The sequence below is a fragment of the Suncus etruscus genome, chromosome 17, assembly GCF_024139225.1.
Source record: "Suncus etruscus isolate mSunEtr1 chromosome 17, mSunEtr1.pri.cur, whole genome shotgun sequence".
Classification (NCBI taxonomy): domain Eukaryota; kingdom Metazoa; phylum Chordata; class Mammalia; order Eulipotyphla; family Soricidae; genus Suncus; species Suncus etruscus.
Window position 1 is genome coordinate 24,655,685 of NC_064864.1, and position 13,541 is coordinate 24,669,225.

Genomic DNA, 13,541 nt, shown 5'->3' on the forward strand with positions numbered 1-13,541 from the left:
ATATTTACATCAAAAAAGCAAATGACAGATTTGTGCACAATTATTGAAATATGAGGAATAAAATTAAATAATTTAAATGATTACAGAAACCAAAATCCAACAGCAAACTTGAGTATTTTTAATCATTTTATAGAATTTATGAAAAAATTTAGTGATTGTCTTATTCTGTATATATATTTTTGTAAGTAGAAGAACAATTTTATTTAATATTTATACTAGTCTGCATAACATGTCCATGGCCATTAGTCTAAAACAAACTTTTTTGTCTGAAATTCTTCTGACTGAAATATAAGAAGGAATCTTTGTGGCTTGTCATGCGAAATGATGCAGTAGATAGATACTCAGTGCTGTATCTGACGGATGTCTGATTTTAAATGGAATTCTATTAAGAGTGCTAGCAGATATATAATACTCAACCAATTCCCATTTCATACCTCAAAGACAGGGTCACTATAAGATCTTGGGTTAATTAAGTGATTATAGGAATATTCTTGGCTTTTAGATGTAAAATGATTAATATGTTTATAAAATGTATCAGTTAAGAGAAAGCATAATCTAAGATCAGTAGTGGACATATTAATCGGATCTTTTTGCCTCAATTTCTGTTAAATTAACAACTTTTCTTTATACGCACACATTCTTTTCCAGTGCATTCAATAAAAAATCAACATTATAGAAGTTTATTTAATTTGGGGGCTGGAGAGATAGCCCAGCAGAAGGGCATTTGCCTTGCATGTGACTGACCCAGGGCAGACCTGGTTTGATCCCCAGAATCCCATATTCTCATCCAAGCCAGGAATGATTTCTGAGCGCATAGCTAGGAGTAGCCCCTGAGCATCACTGGATGTGCCCCCAAAACCAAAAAAAAAAAATTAGAGTTTAATTTAATTTTAGGTACCATGGTTTGTGATACTATTAATGGGAGGATTTTTAATGCATAAAACATTCCAGCACCACAGTATCCACGAGAGGGTCTGCTTCCCTCCACCTTTGTTCCAGTGCCAACCATCTCCAATTCTATTCCTGCCCAGACTCCCGTTTAAACCTAAATTTTATATCTAGCAAATATATCCACCTATTGTGCACACAGAATAAATATTTTAGTCTGAAGTCAAATGAAGGTATATGTCATTAAACTAAGAATACAGCAAAGAGAACTGAGATTCTAGTAATATAGTAAAATAAATTTATTTAACTGTAAAATGGATCTAGAAACTAAATTGATGAAAAACAAATAATCAGGGGCCGGGCGGTGGCGCTAAAGGTAAGGTGCCTGCCTTGCCTGCGCTAACCTTGGACGGACCGCGGTTCGATCCCCCGGTGTCCCATATGGTCCCCCAAGCCAGGAGCAACTTCTGAGCACATAGCCAGGAGTAACCCCTGAGCGTTACTGGGTGTGGCCCAAAAACCAAAAAAAAAAAAAAGAAAAACAAATAATCAAAAAGTACAGAAAGATATCTCACTTTTGCTATATAGCTTCCATTTGCCCTTCATAACACATTCTATAATTGCCCTTGCTTATAGAATTCAAAAAGCAGAAATTTTACTACCTTCTTTTGGCAGAATCCAGCTGATTGAATGAGAAGATTAGATGGCTGCATCGAATAAGGTCAAAAGATAATCAGATTACTTAAAAAAAATTTATGCCAGAAAACATGATAAAGTAGAAGAAATGAATAAATTCTTGGACTCTTATAACATCCCTAGTTTAAACAAGATTATTTAGAATATCTGAACAGACCTATTACTATTGAGGAAATTAAAATGGTCATAAAAAGTTATCCAAAAACAATGTTCAGGCCCAAATAGTCACTAATGAATTATTTCAAACCTTTCAAAAGGACCTAATACCAATACTTTTCATGCTCTTCTGAGATATTGAAGAAACAAAAATCCTCCCAAGTAGCATTTATGAAGCTAACCTCACCCTTATACTAAAAGAAATGCCACAATAAAAAGAACTAAAGATCAATATGCTTGATGAACACAGATGCGAAGTTCCTCAATAAAATCCTAGCAAACAGAATCTAACATCTAACAAGATCTAACAAGAAGTTCATACATCATGACCAAATAGGATTTATCTCAGAGAAGTAAAGATATTTTAACATATGCAAGTCAATCAATGTAACATACCAAATCAACAAAAGGAAAAATAAAGGTATATGATCATATCAATAGATGAAGAAAAAGCATTTGATCAGGGTCCACCACCCATTCATGATAAAATCTCTCTACAAGATGGGAATAGAAGAAACTTTTCTCAATATAATCAAGGCTATTTATCTATAGCCCATGGCAAATATTATACTTAATGAGGAAGACTTTAATCTAATATCAAGCAAAAGACAAGGCTGCCTCCTTTTGCCATTCCTTTTCAACACAGTACTGGAAGTACTTGCCATAGCAATTAGGCAAGAAAAATATATCAAGGGTATCCAGATAGAAAAGGAAGAGGTCAAGTTCTTAATGTTTGCAGATGACATGATACTATTTTAAAAGCCCTAAAGACTCTACCAAAAAGCTTCTGGAAAAAAATAGTTTTGTATAGCAAAGTGGCAGGCTACAAAATTGAAACACAAAAACCAATGGCTTTCTTATGTACAAATAACATTTGAGAAGAAATTGACATTAAAAAAATTCCCCTTTTGCTTATTTGGTGACTGGCCCTAACTGTGTAGAAATTGAGAATGCTTAACACCACTAAATATGCTAGAACTCTCTACCAAGAAAGCTGTTATTTCCAAAAAGGGGTTCAAAAACTCAAGGAAAACTCAGAAGAAAGAAGGGAAGAAGCACAAAAGAAGCTTCAAAGAGAGTTATTCCATCTACATCTTCAAGATGCTGAAGTAGGTCCATCCCGAAACAGTCATCTCTTTCAAAGCCATAATTATCATAAATTCTTTAGTCTTGAACATCTTTGAGTGCATTACGGGCGAAGTGTCCCACCTGAATCATTACAACAATGCTCAACCGTCAAGTCCTGGGAGGTCCAGACTGCTGTGTGGTTATTTCTCCCTGGGAAACTGGCCAAGCACATGGTGTCCAAGGGCACAAAAACAGTAACCAAGTACACCAGCTCCAAGAAAACATACCAAGCATTTGGAGAAGACCTGAAGACTATTTTCAGAGCCATTAAAAAAATAAAAATAATCCCATTCACAATAGTACCACAGAAACTCAAATACCTTGGTGTCAATTTAAATAAAGAGGCGAAGAACCTATAAAAAGAAAACTACATAATGCTGCTTTAAAAAATGAAAGAGGACACAAGAAAATGGAAGAAAATACCTTGCTCATGAATTGGGAGAATAAAAATTATTAAAATGGAAATACCCCCCAAAGCATTATACAGGTTTAATGCAATTCCTCTACGGATACCCATGACATTCTTCAAAGAAGTGGATCAAACACTTCTGAATTCATTTGGAAGAAAAAAAGCCCATGAATTGCTAAAACAACAATAACAAAAAAGATGGGAAGCATCACTTTCCTCAACTTTAAATTATATTACAAAGCAACACTCATAAAAACATCATAATATTGGAATAAAGACAAACACTTATATCAATGGAACAAACTTGAATTTTCAGAAAATGAATCTCAGACATACAACAGTAAATCTTTGATAAAGAGGCAAAAATGCAAAATGCAGCTAGGTAAGTCTCTTTAACAAGTGGTGTTGTGATAACTAGTAAACCACATGCAAAATAGAAAACTCAGACCTCGAACTAACACCATTAAGAAAGGTCAAATCGGGGCTGGAGAGATAGCATCGAGGATGGAGGTAAGGCATTTGCCTTGCAATCAGAAGGACAGTGGTTCAAGTTCCAGCATCCCATATGGTTCCCCGAGCCTGCCAGGAGTGATTTCTGAGCGTAGAGCAAGGAGTAATCCCTGAGCACTGCCAGGTGTGACCCAAAAACAAACAAACAAACAAAACAAAAAGAAAAAGAAAAAGAAAGGTCAAATCAAAATGGATTAATGACTTGATATCAGACCTGAAACTATAAGGTAAAAAGAAGAAAATATAGCCAAAACACTCCATAACATTGAGACTAAAAACATTTTAAAATGGAAACACCACTGTTCAAACAAGTGGAAGCAGAGATAAATAAATGGGACTACATTAAATTGAGAAATTTCTGCACCTCACTGGAAACAGCAATTAGGATATAAAGGCCAACCACAGAATTGGTGAAACTATTCACCCAAAACCCATCTGATATGGGGCTAATATCCACTATTCCTAGAAGATAGTAACAGAACTTAACAAGAAAAAAAATCTAACACCATTAAAAAATGTGGAGAATAAAAGAAAAAAATGTCTTTGAAGAATAAATGCAGATGTGAAAAAGTCACATGAAAAATGTTCCATATTACCAATCATCGGGGAGATGCAAATAAAATCAACAATGAAGTACCACCTCATGCCATACATCACAAAGAATAAGAACAGTCAGTGCTGGTGGGGAGGAATGAAGAAAGGAACTATCATTCACTGCTTGTGGGAATGTCATCTAGTCCAACCTTCCTGTAAAACAATATGGATATTTCTCAAAAAACTGGAATTTGAGCTCCCATATGATTCAGCAATACCACTCCTAGGAATATACATGAGGAGCACAAAAACACAACACAAAATTTCCCTCCACACCCCTATGATTATAACTACACTATTTACAATAGTCAAAATATGGTAACAACCCAGGTCCCCAACAACAAATAAATGGATAATGAAACTGTGGTACATTTACACAATCTAATACAATGCAGTTATTAAGACAAATGAAGTCAAAATTTCCCTATTCACATATGGACATGGAGACTGTTATGCTAAGTGAAATGAGCCAGAGAGAAGAAAGAGAGGGATAGACATAGAATAGTCTCACTCATCTGTGGGATATAAGAAACATAAAAGACAGTATGGCAATTATATACAAAGACAATAGAGCTGAATGCTGGATGAACCAGCTCATGGCATGAAGCTTGCCACAAAGAACAGTGAGTGCAGCTAGAACACTAAACACAATGAAAACTACCATAACAGGACTAATGAAGAAGAGAGTCAGAATGCCAATCTGAAGGATTGGCAGGTGGTTGGGGTGGAGAAAGGACATTGGTGGTGTGAAGATTGCACTGTTGAAGAGTGGTGTATATTCTATGACTGAAATCCAGTATGAAAATTTTTGTAAACACAATGATTAAATAAAAAGATAAAATAAAATTTAAAAAAGAAGTAGAAATGCACATTAAAAAAGAAACCAGACTACAATCATGCTTGTATTCATAGTGCTTAAATAAAGATTTTATATTATAAGAAAAAGAAAAAATTCTTTAATAAAAGTTAGGAATTTAAGTTAATGTTATTAGAAAAAAAGAATGTAAAATTCAGTGTGAAAATAAGCATGATTAATATTTTTGCATTTAGAAACTGTCTAATCTACTGAGAATGTATTAAAAGCCAATTGATCCCTTTTATTTATAAAAGAATAATTAAATGAGCTTGCTAAACTTACTGAAAAAAGTATAGCAGTACTACATTTTGAAATTCAAAAAAAAAAAAAGAAATTTAAAGAAAATATTGGAGAAAATGTGAGTGCTGCCTGTGCGTGTTTGTCTCCTGTCCTGTCTCCTAAACCTCTTGGGAGTGGACTGAAAAGGGCCCAGAAAATCGGCTCTCCCAGAGGCTCATTCAAGGGGCCGGAGCACCAAGGAACTGCTTCCTAAAGTAAAAACCAGGTATATGCAGTACTTCACAGAAAGCAAGTCCTCTGTTCATGACTTCAGGCTGGGAAAATCTACTCCAGCCCAGTGGGGTCTGACTGTGAGAAACTGTGAATGCTGCCTGTCTGTGTTTGTCTCCTGTCCTGTCTCCTAAACCTCTTGGGAGTGGGCTGAAAAGTGCCCAGATAATCTGCTCTCCCAGAGGCTTTAGAAGAGCACTTAGCTCCACTTCGCTACGCAGCATGCACTCTTTCTAAGGAAAGAACACCAATGCAACAAGAAGAACAAATCACACTAAGGACTGAGCTGGATCACTGAACCCCAGCATTTCTCCCTGGACTGTCTTCTCTGCTGCGTGCTCGGGCCAAAGATTTGATCCTGTGTGAGGCTTCATGCACAGATGGCTCCCTTACTTGGAGGCAATTCAACCCACCCAGAAAGGGCGGAGCCAGAGGAGCGTGGCCACACACATCATTTAGCCAATGAATAACACCACAACATGTAGAAAAACCCACAATACAAGTGTGACAATGGGGAAACAATGTAGGCCAGCATCAGACATAGAGAATGAAAAAGACAACTCTGATGACCAGAAAACGGCCAACCAACTAATCAATCTCTCAGATAAGGAGTTTACACAAGAAATATGAAAGATGCTCAAAGAACTCAAAGATACCATGGATCAAGTTGAACAGAACACTAATAAAAACCAAAAAAATATGAAGACAGAAAACACAAAACTCCAAACTAAAATAACAGGTCAAATAAAAGGCCTGAAAAATTCAGTAAACGAATTGAAGAACAAAATGGATGAGCTCTCCAACAGGGTAACAGAAACTGAGAATAGAATTGGTGCTGTGGAAGATGAGGTAAATAACAACTCCATACAGTGGGAGAGATTGGAAAAAAATTAAAGCAAATGAACAGACAATGGAAAAATTAGTCAAGAACGGGGACAGATGAAAATAGAAGTCTATGATAAGCTCAACAGAAACAGCTTAAGAATCATCAGAGTCCCAGAGATCCAGGAAGAAAATTTCCAGGAAGAATCAACAGTCAAAAACATCATTAAAGAGAAACTTCCAGAGCTAAAGAATATATGTGATCAAATCCTGCATGCCCGAAGAGTACCAACCAAAAGAGACCCAGAAAAAATACCCCAAGACACATCCTAGTCACAATGATGAATCCCACAGAAAGAGACAGAATTCTGAAGCAGCAAGATCAAAAAGGGAAATTAAATTCAAGGGAATATCCTTGAGATTTCCAGCAGATCTGTCACCAGAAACACTCAAGGACAGGAAGCAGTGGTAGACCATAGTGACAAAACTCAATGAAATCAATGCTTCACCTAGAATACTGTACCCAGCAAAACTCACTTTCAGGTTTGAAGGAAAAATACATGGTTTCACAGACAAACAACAGCTCAGAAACATTACAGTCTCAAAACCAGTCTTAAGAGAAAAACTGAAAGACCTAATTTAAGACAAGACTGACCAAAAGACACACCAAATTTCGATATAAAGATGGCATTAAATCCCAGGACAATTCTTTTTCTCAATGTCAATGGACTAAATGCACCAGTTAAGGGACACAGAGTGGCTAAAAGTATACAAGAACTCAATCCAACTTTTGCTGCTTACAAGAAATGCACCTGAATAGTCAGAACAAACATAGACTCAAAACAAAAGGCTGTAGAAAAATTATCCAAGCAGAGAACACCCATAAAAAAGCTGGAGTGGCCATACTAATATCAGATAATGCAAACTTTATACTCAGGAAAGTTGTAAGGGACAAGGATGGACATTTTGTATTAATCAAGGGATATGTACAGCAGGAAGAAATCACTATCCTAAATATATATGCACCGAATGAGGGGCCAGCAAAATATCTAATACAACTGTTGACAAATCTGAAAAATAATATCAATAACAACACAATAAATGTGGGGGACCTCAACACAGCTTTATAAACACTGGATAGGTCAACCAGACTGAAACCCAACAAGAATATAATAGACCTGGAAGAGAAATGGAAGAAAGAGGCCTAGTGGATATATATATATATATATATATATATATATATATATATATATATATATATATATATATATATATATATATATATATGACACTACATCCCCAGAAACCTGGATACACATTCTTCTCCAATGTACATGGGACATTCTTAGGATAGACTGCATGCTTGCACATAAAGCATACCTCCATAATATCAAGAAGATAAAAATTTTGCAGGCTACCTTCGCAGACCACAAGGCTCTGAAATTATATGTGAATTCCAAAGGTACACAGAAGAAAAACTTTAACACCTGGAAGTTAAACAGCCTCATACTCAATAACCAGTGGGTCTGAGATGAAATCAAAGAGGAAATCAAAAATTTCCTGGAAACAAATGATAATAAAGACACAAACTATCAGAACTTATGGGACAGAGCAAAAACAGTACTGAGAGGAAAATTTATAGCTTTGTAAGCACACATCAGGAAGGAAGAAGGGGCCTACCTGAATAGCTTAATGACAAAGCTCATAGAATTAGAAAGTGTTCAACAAAAGGAACCAAAAATAGTGAGACAGAAGGAAATAACAAAGCTGAGAGCAGAAATTATCAAAGTGGAAACTCAAATAATAATCTGAAAGATCAACAAAAGCAGAAGTTGGTTCTCCAAAAAAATAAAAAAGATCAATAGACCACTGGCAAAACTACCGAAGAAAGAGAGAGAGAGAGAAACTTGATAACTTGTATTAGGAATGAAAAAGGAGAGATCACTACTGATATGGCAGAGATTCAAAGAGTAATCAGAAACTACTTTGAGAAACTCTATGCCACTAAAAATGAGAACCTGGAAGAAATGGATACATTCTTGGACTATGATAGTCTTCCACGGTTGAATGAAGAGGATGTAACATATCTAAACACACCCATCACTATTGAGGAAATTAAAATGGTAATCAAATATCTGCCCAAAAACAAAAGCCGAGGCCCAGATGGATTCACTAATGAATTCTTTCAAACTTTCCAAGAGGAACTACTACCAATCCTGGCAAGACTCATGAAATAAAAAAAAACGGGAGCACTTCCAAATAGCTTTTATGAAGCCAACATCACATTGATAACTAAACCAGACAGAGATGCTACAAAAAAAGAAAATTACACACCAATATTGCTGATGAAGGCAGATGCAAAGATCCTCAACAAAATCCTGGCAAATAGGATTCAATGCCTCATTAAGAAAATCATCTACTTTGATCAAGTAGGTTTCATTCCAGGAATGCAAGAACGGTTAAACATCCGTAAATCTATCAACATAATTCACAGCATCAACAACAAGAAAAATAAAAATCACATGATCATATCAATAGATGCAGAGAAAGCATTTGATAAGGTCCAACACCCATTCTTAATCAAAACTCTCAGCGAGATGGGAATGGAAGGAACCTTTTTCAATATAGTTAAGGCCATCTACCACAAGTCAGTGTCAAATATTATCCTCAATGGAGAAAAACTAAGAGACTTCCCCTCTAAATTCTGGCACAAGCAAGGCTGTCCTCTCTCACCACTCCTATTCAACATAGCACTAGAAGTACTTGCTATAGCAATTAGGCAAGAAAAAGATATCAAGGGAATCCAGATAGGGAAGGAAGAAATCAAGCTTTTGCTGTTTGCAGATGACATGATACTCTACTTAGAAAACCCTAAAGACTCTACCAAAAAGCTTGTAGAAACAATAGACCCATATAGCAAGTTGGCAGACTACAATATTAACACACAAAAACAATGGCCTTTCTATACACCAATCGTAATAAGGAAGAAATGGACATTAAGAAAACAACCCAATTCACAATAGTGTCACACAAACTCAAACATCTTGAAATCAACTTGACTAAAAATGTGAAGGACCTATACAAAGAAAACTATAAAACTCTGCTCCAAGAAATAAGAAATTTTACTTAGAGATTAAACTATACAAATAAAATGACTGGTTTTGAAATAGTTGTATAAGGGTATTTATTAAAAAATAACATGGGCTGGACTGGTAGTACAGCAGTAGGAAGTTTGCCTTTCATGAAACTGACCCAGGACAGATGTGGGTTTAATTCCTGGCAACCCATATGGTATCCCAAAGCAGTAGCACAGAGCCAGGAGTGCCTCCAGGTGTGGACCCCAAAACAAAACAAACAAAAATAACACAAAATTTATCATATGAAATCTGAAAAGCCATCATACTGTAAGTTCAATTGTGCAATTAAGACACTTTTATTTCTGCATTATTTTGAGTCTGATATAGTACAATATTAATCCCAAATTTCATTTTCTTAATATGACAATGGTCCCATAATTTCTAATTTTGTCAACAGAAGCACCAAGAGTATCATTTACTTTATGTTTACTTTTCCAAATGCTCACTGTTTGCAAAATTAATGAGAATGTCATGAAGTCACTATCTTTTTAAAGCATTATTGCGGAAATAATTTTATAAATATAAATTTGCTCTGTTCATATTTTATTGGTATCATTGTTTTGTGATTGTAGTTAGATAATAGATAAAGAAGTAAAATGGTGGAATGATAAGGAAGGGCTGACATATTTATAAAATAAAGTAAATAATGACTGCCATTGCTAATATTAATGGATTAGGATTGAGGAAGATGAGAAATGTGTGTTGTACTATGTAATTGTTTTATAACCCTCAAATTAATTTGAGAATTTATATTTGAACTTAGTATTATGATATAAACAAAAAAATTAAAGTAGAAAATATAGAAATTCTGAAATAATGTAGTTATTTTGATATTTGTTTATATCTTGTTTCTTCACTATATTGCATATTCTCATTGTATTTTAAAGTAATTGTAAGGGAAAAATAAAATTGATTAAGTGAAATCTCTGTGATTGCATGCTCTATTATATACTATACTTTTAGTTTTATTCTACTATTACCTACGTACAAAAAACTTGCTATATTAAATATAAATGAGTACTGAGTGGGGCCTATTCTTTGAGGGAGTCTCTGAACTTGCATGCCATTTTGTCACCATGAGGGGAAATTGTAAAGTCCTCTAAAACTAATTGATTTTTAGGATTTCCCAGCTTGATATTAGATATTATGTTTTACAAAAATAAAATAATTCAGCAAGTAGCACATAAATATTTATGTACACAGAATTTTGACATCTTATATATTCGCTCAATGTATCAGTCATTATATATAAAAATTCACATCAAATATAATTGCTACAAAAGTATTTAATGAATGATTGTATCTAGTAGTCAAAATTATGAACAAGCATGAAACTGAAGTTACCTATCTGGAATTTAGATAGAAAAATAAGGTATCATGAACATTTAATTGGATGAGATATATGCTAAGATGTGAAGAAAGCATATTGCCTACAGCAACATATTGAATTTTTTAAAATAGTAAAGTGGGAATCATGTCAAGGAGATGAGATTTATATAAATAGCTAAATCCTAGAAATCTCTATACTAGTGATTTATAAATAATCCTTATATCTTTACCTGTGTAATATAAATCCAAAATTACCTGCATACTAATCCTTAAAAATACTTTATTCCTATTTTACATAAATTATTGAAAGCTATTCACATTATAATAACAGAAATCTCTCTTTTTTATTAGTAGAAAGACACATGTTTAGATCAAATAAATGGAAAGGAGAATAAAAATACAGTGTGTGTGTAATATTAATTGATTTTTATGGCTTTTTTTTGCATTCGCAGTCTCATATATATGTTCACATAAGGTAATTTTATTTTATTTTTGTGCTTTTTAATTTATTATTAAATTAATGGTATACAATAGTGTTTTTAAACATACTAAAATTTATTTTATTGGGATAATATGGCTTACAACAGTTTCTGTATATATTTGCAATGTTTTTCACTCCCCAGACTACTAGAATACCAGTCACCTTTCATAACTGTCCAATGTTCCTTCCACCTGTATTTTGCCTTAGATCACTGTTTAATTGGCACTCAAGGTTTACATTTGGTTCTATGGTCAGGATGCCCAGGGGTACCATATGTGTTGCCAGGATCAGTCATGGACAAAACTAATAATTTAACCACTGCAAAAAATTTCTGACCTCTAAAATTTTTATTTTAAAAGATTAACACCCAACACCTTAGAATGTGACTATCTTAGACAATGCCTTTTATAAAAGATATATAAAGTCATAAAAGATGATACCTTTTTTAAAGGCAATTAAAGCTAAATGTTATCAGATTTGGATATCAAATCAATAGACCCAAATCTAGTCAAAATTAGATTGTATTAAAAAGATGGCTTTATAAAACTATGGATGGATCTTCTGATGGATATTTTTTCTTGTGTTTGTTCTGATTGAAGGGTGGTTGTTACACACTGTGTTTTTCAGGGTATATTCCTAACTCTGTACACAGAAATTACTCCTAGAAGACTCTGGGGATTATATGAGATGCTAGAAATTCAATCTGGTTCAGACACATGCAAGGTAACATTACCACTGTAATATTGCTAAAGCCCTTCGGAATCTTTTTAAAAATAGGAAATATGAGTATTCTAGTAAAAAGAGAGATTCAATGCAATTTCGCATAGACACAAATGCTTCTGTAGCAGATGTAGTATCTCAACCACTTAATGCTCACCTAAATACCACCAGGAGTGACCCCTAAACTCTGGGAGAGGAGATGAGATTAAAGGAAGGGGAGGGAAGGGGAAAAGATGAAAAGGCAAAGGAGGGAAGAGAAAGGGAGAGGGGGAAAATAGCCAACTGGATATAATAAGAAAAATATTTGCCAACCTTCGAGTGAAGCCTCAGAGAGAATCAACTAATCACTTATTCTTGTACTTCTCCAAAACTCTGAAGAAGTGGATATATGTTTTGGGCACCTACCAATCTATGTCAGCTTTACTAAATAATCTGTTGAATATGTATAAAAATTAGTGGCAAGCACTGTTTTCTAAGCATGTATTTAATTAAATGTTATTAGAAGAACATAGTCAATCTTCAAGAATTGTGAATCGGGCTGGAATAATATTAGAGTGGTTGGATGCTTTGCCTTGCACACAGTCAACTAGGTTTAATCAATGGCATCCCAGGTGGTTCCCTGAACATTCTAGGAATGATTCCTAATGCAGGGCCAGGAATGGGCCTTGAACACTGCTGAGTGTGGCAACCAAACAAAACAAAACCAAAAAGAAAAAAATTTGTGACTTTGTCCCACATTGTATTTTTTTTTCAAAGCTACGTTGTAAGGAATATGATGAACAAGAACAAGGGAAGCTAAAGCTAAAGTCAAAAGTATTAGCACTATAATGTCAACCAGGAGACCTTAAAATTCCTCAAAAAAAAGTGGTTGATCAGAGAGAAATTTCATCTGTATTGGAACTTTTAAATAAATGTAAAGGTAAGATCGATGTTCTATACCTATCTATAGATAAACTATACTTTTAAAAAATGAATAATATCGAATGCACATCAAAAATAGCTCATTTAGGAATACTGAGACACTGCTAAAATATTCAGCTTATTTTTCTATTGTTCAGTGAAGTGTTTCAAACTTTCCTACAGAGCACATCATGTTCAATCCCTAATGCAAATAGATTCAGTTCCAATTCATTTCATCCCCATGTTTTACTTATTTGTATCCTACTGAGTCATTTTTGATGCCAGATATTCTATCAGATTTTATTTTTTATCTATTCCATTCCCTACTGTGGGGTTTGAAGTTGTATTTAAGTAAGTGTCACATATTTAGAATTCTAATGGTCAGTAACTATTAAGTTAGAAATA

The 13,541-nt window shown here is 34.4% G+C and overlaps 1 pseudogene; it reads left to right on the top strand.

Annotated features, from left to right (window-relative positions):
• Positions 1 to 2,709: 2,709 nt before the first annotated feature.
• On the top strand, positions 2,710 to 13,064 carry LOC126033384 (histone H2B type 1-A-like; annotated as a pseudogene).
• The last annotated feature ends 477 nt before the right edge of the window (positions 13,065 to 13,541 follow it).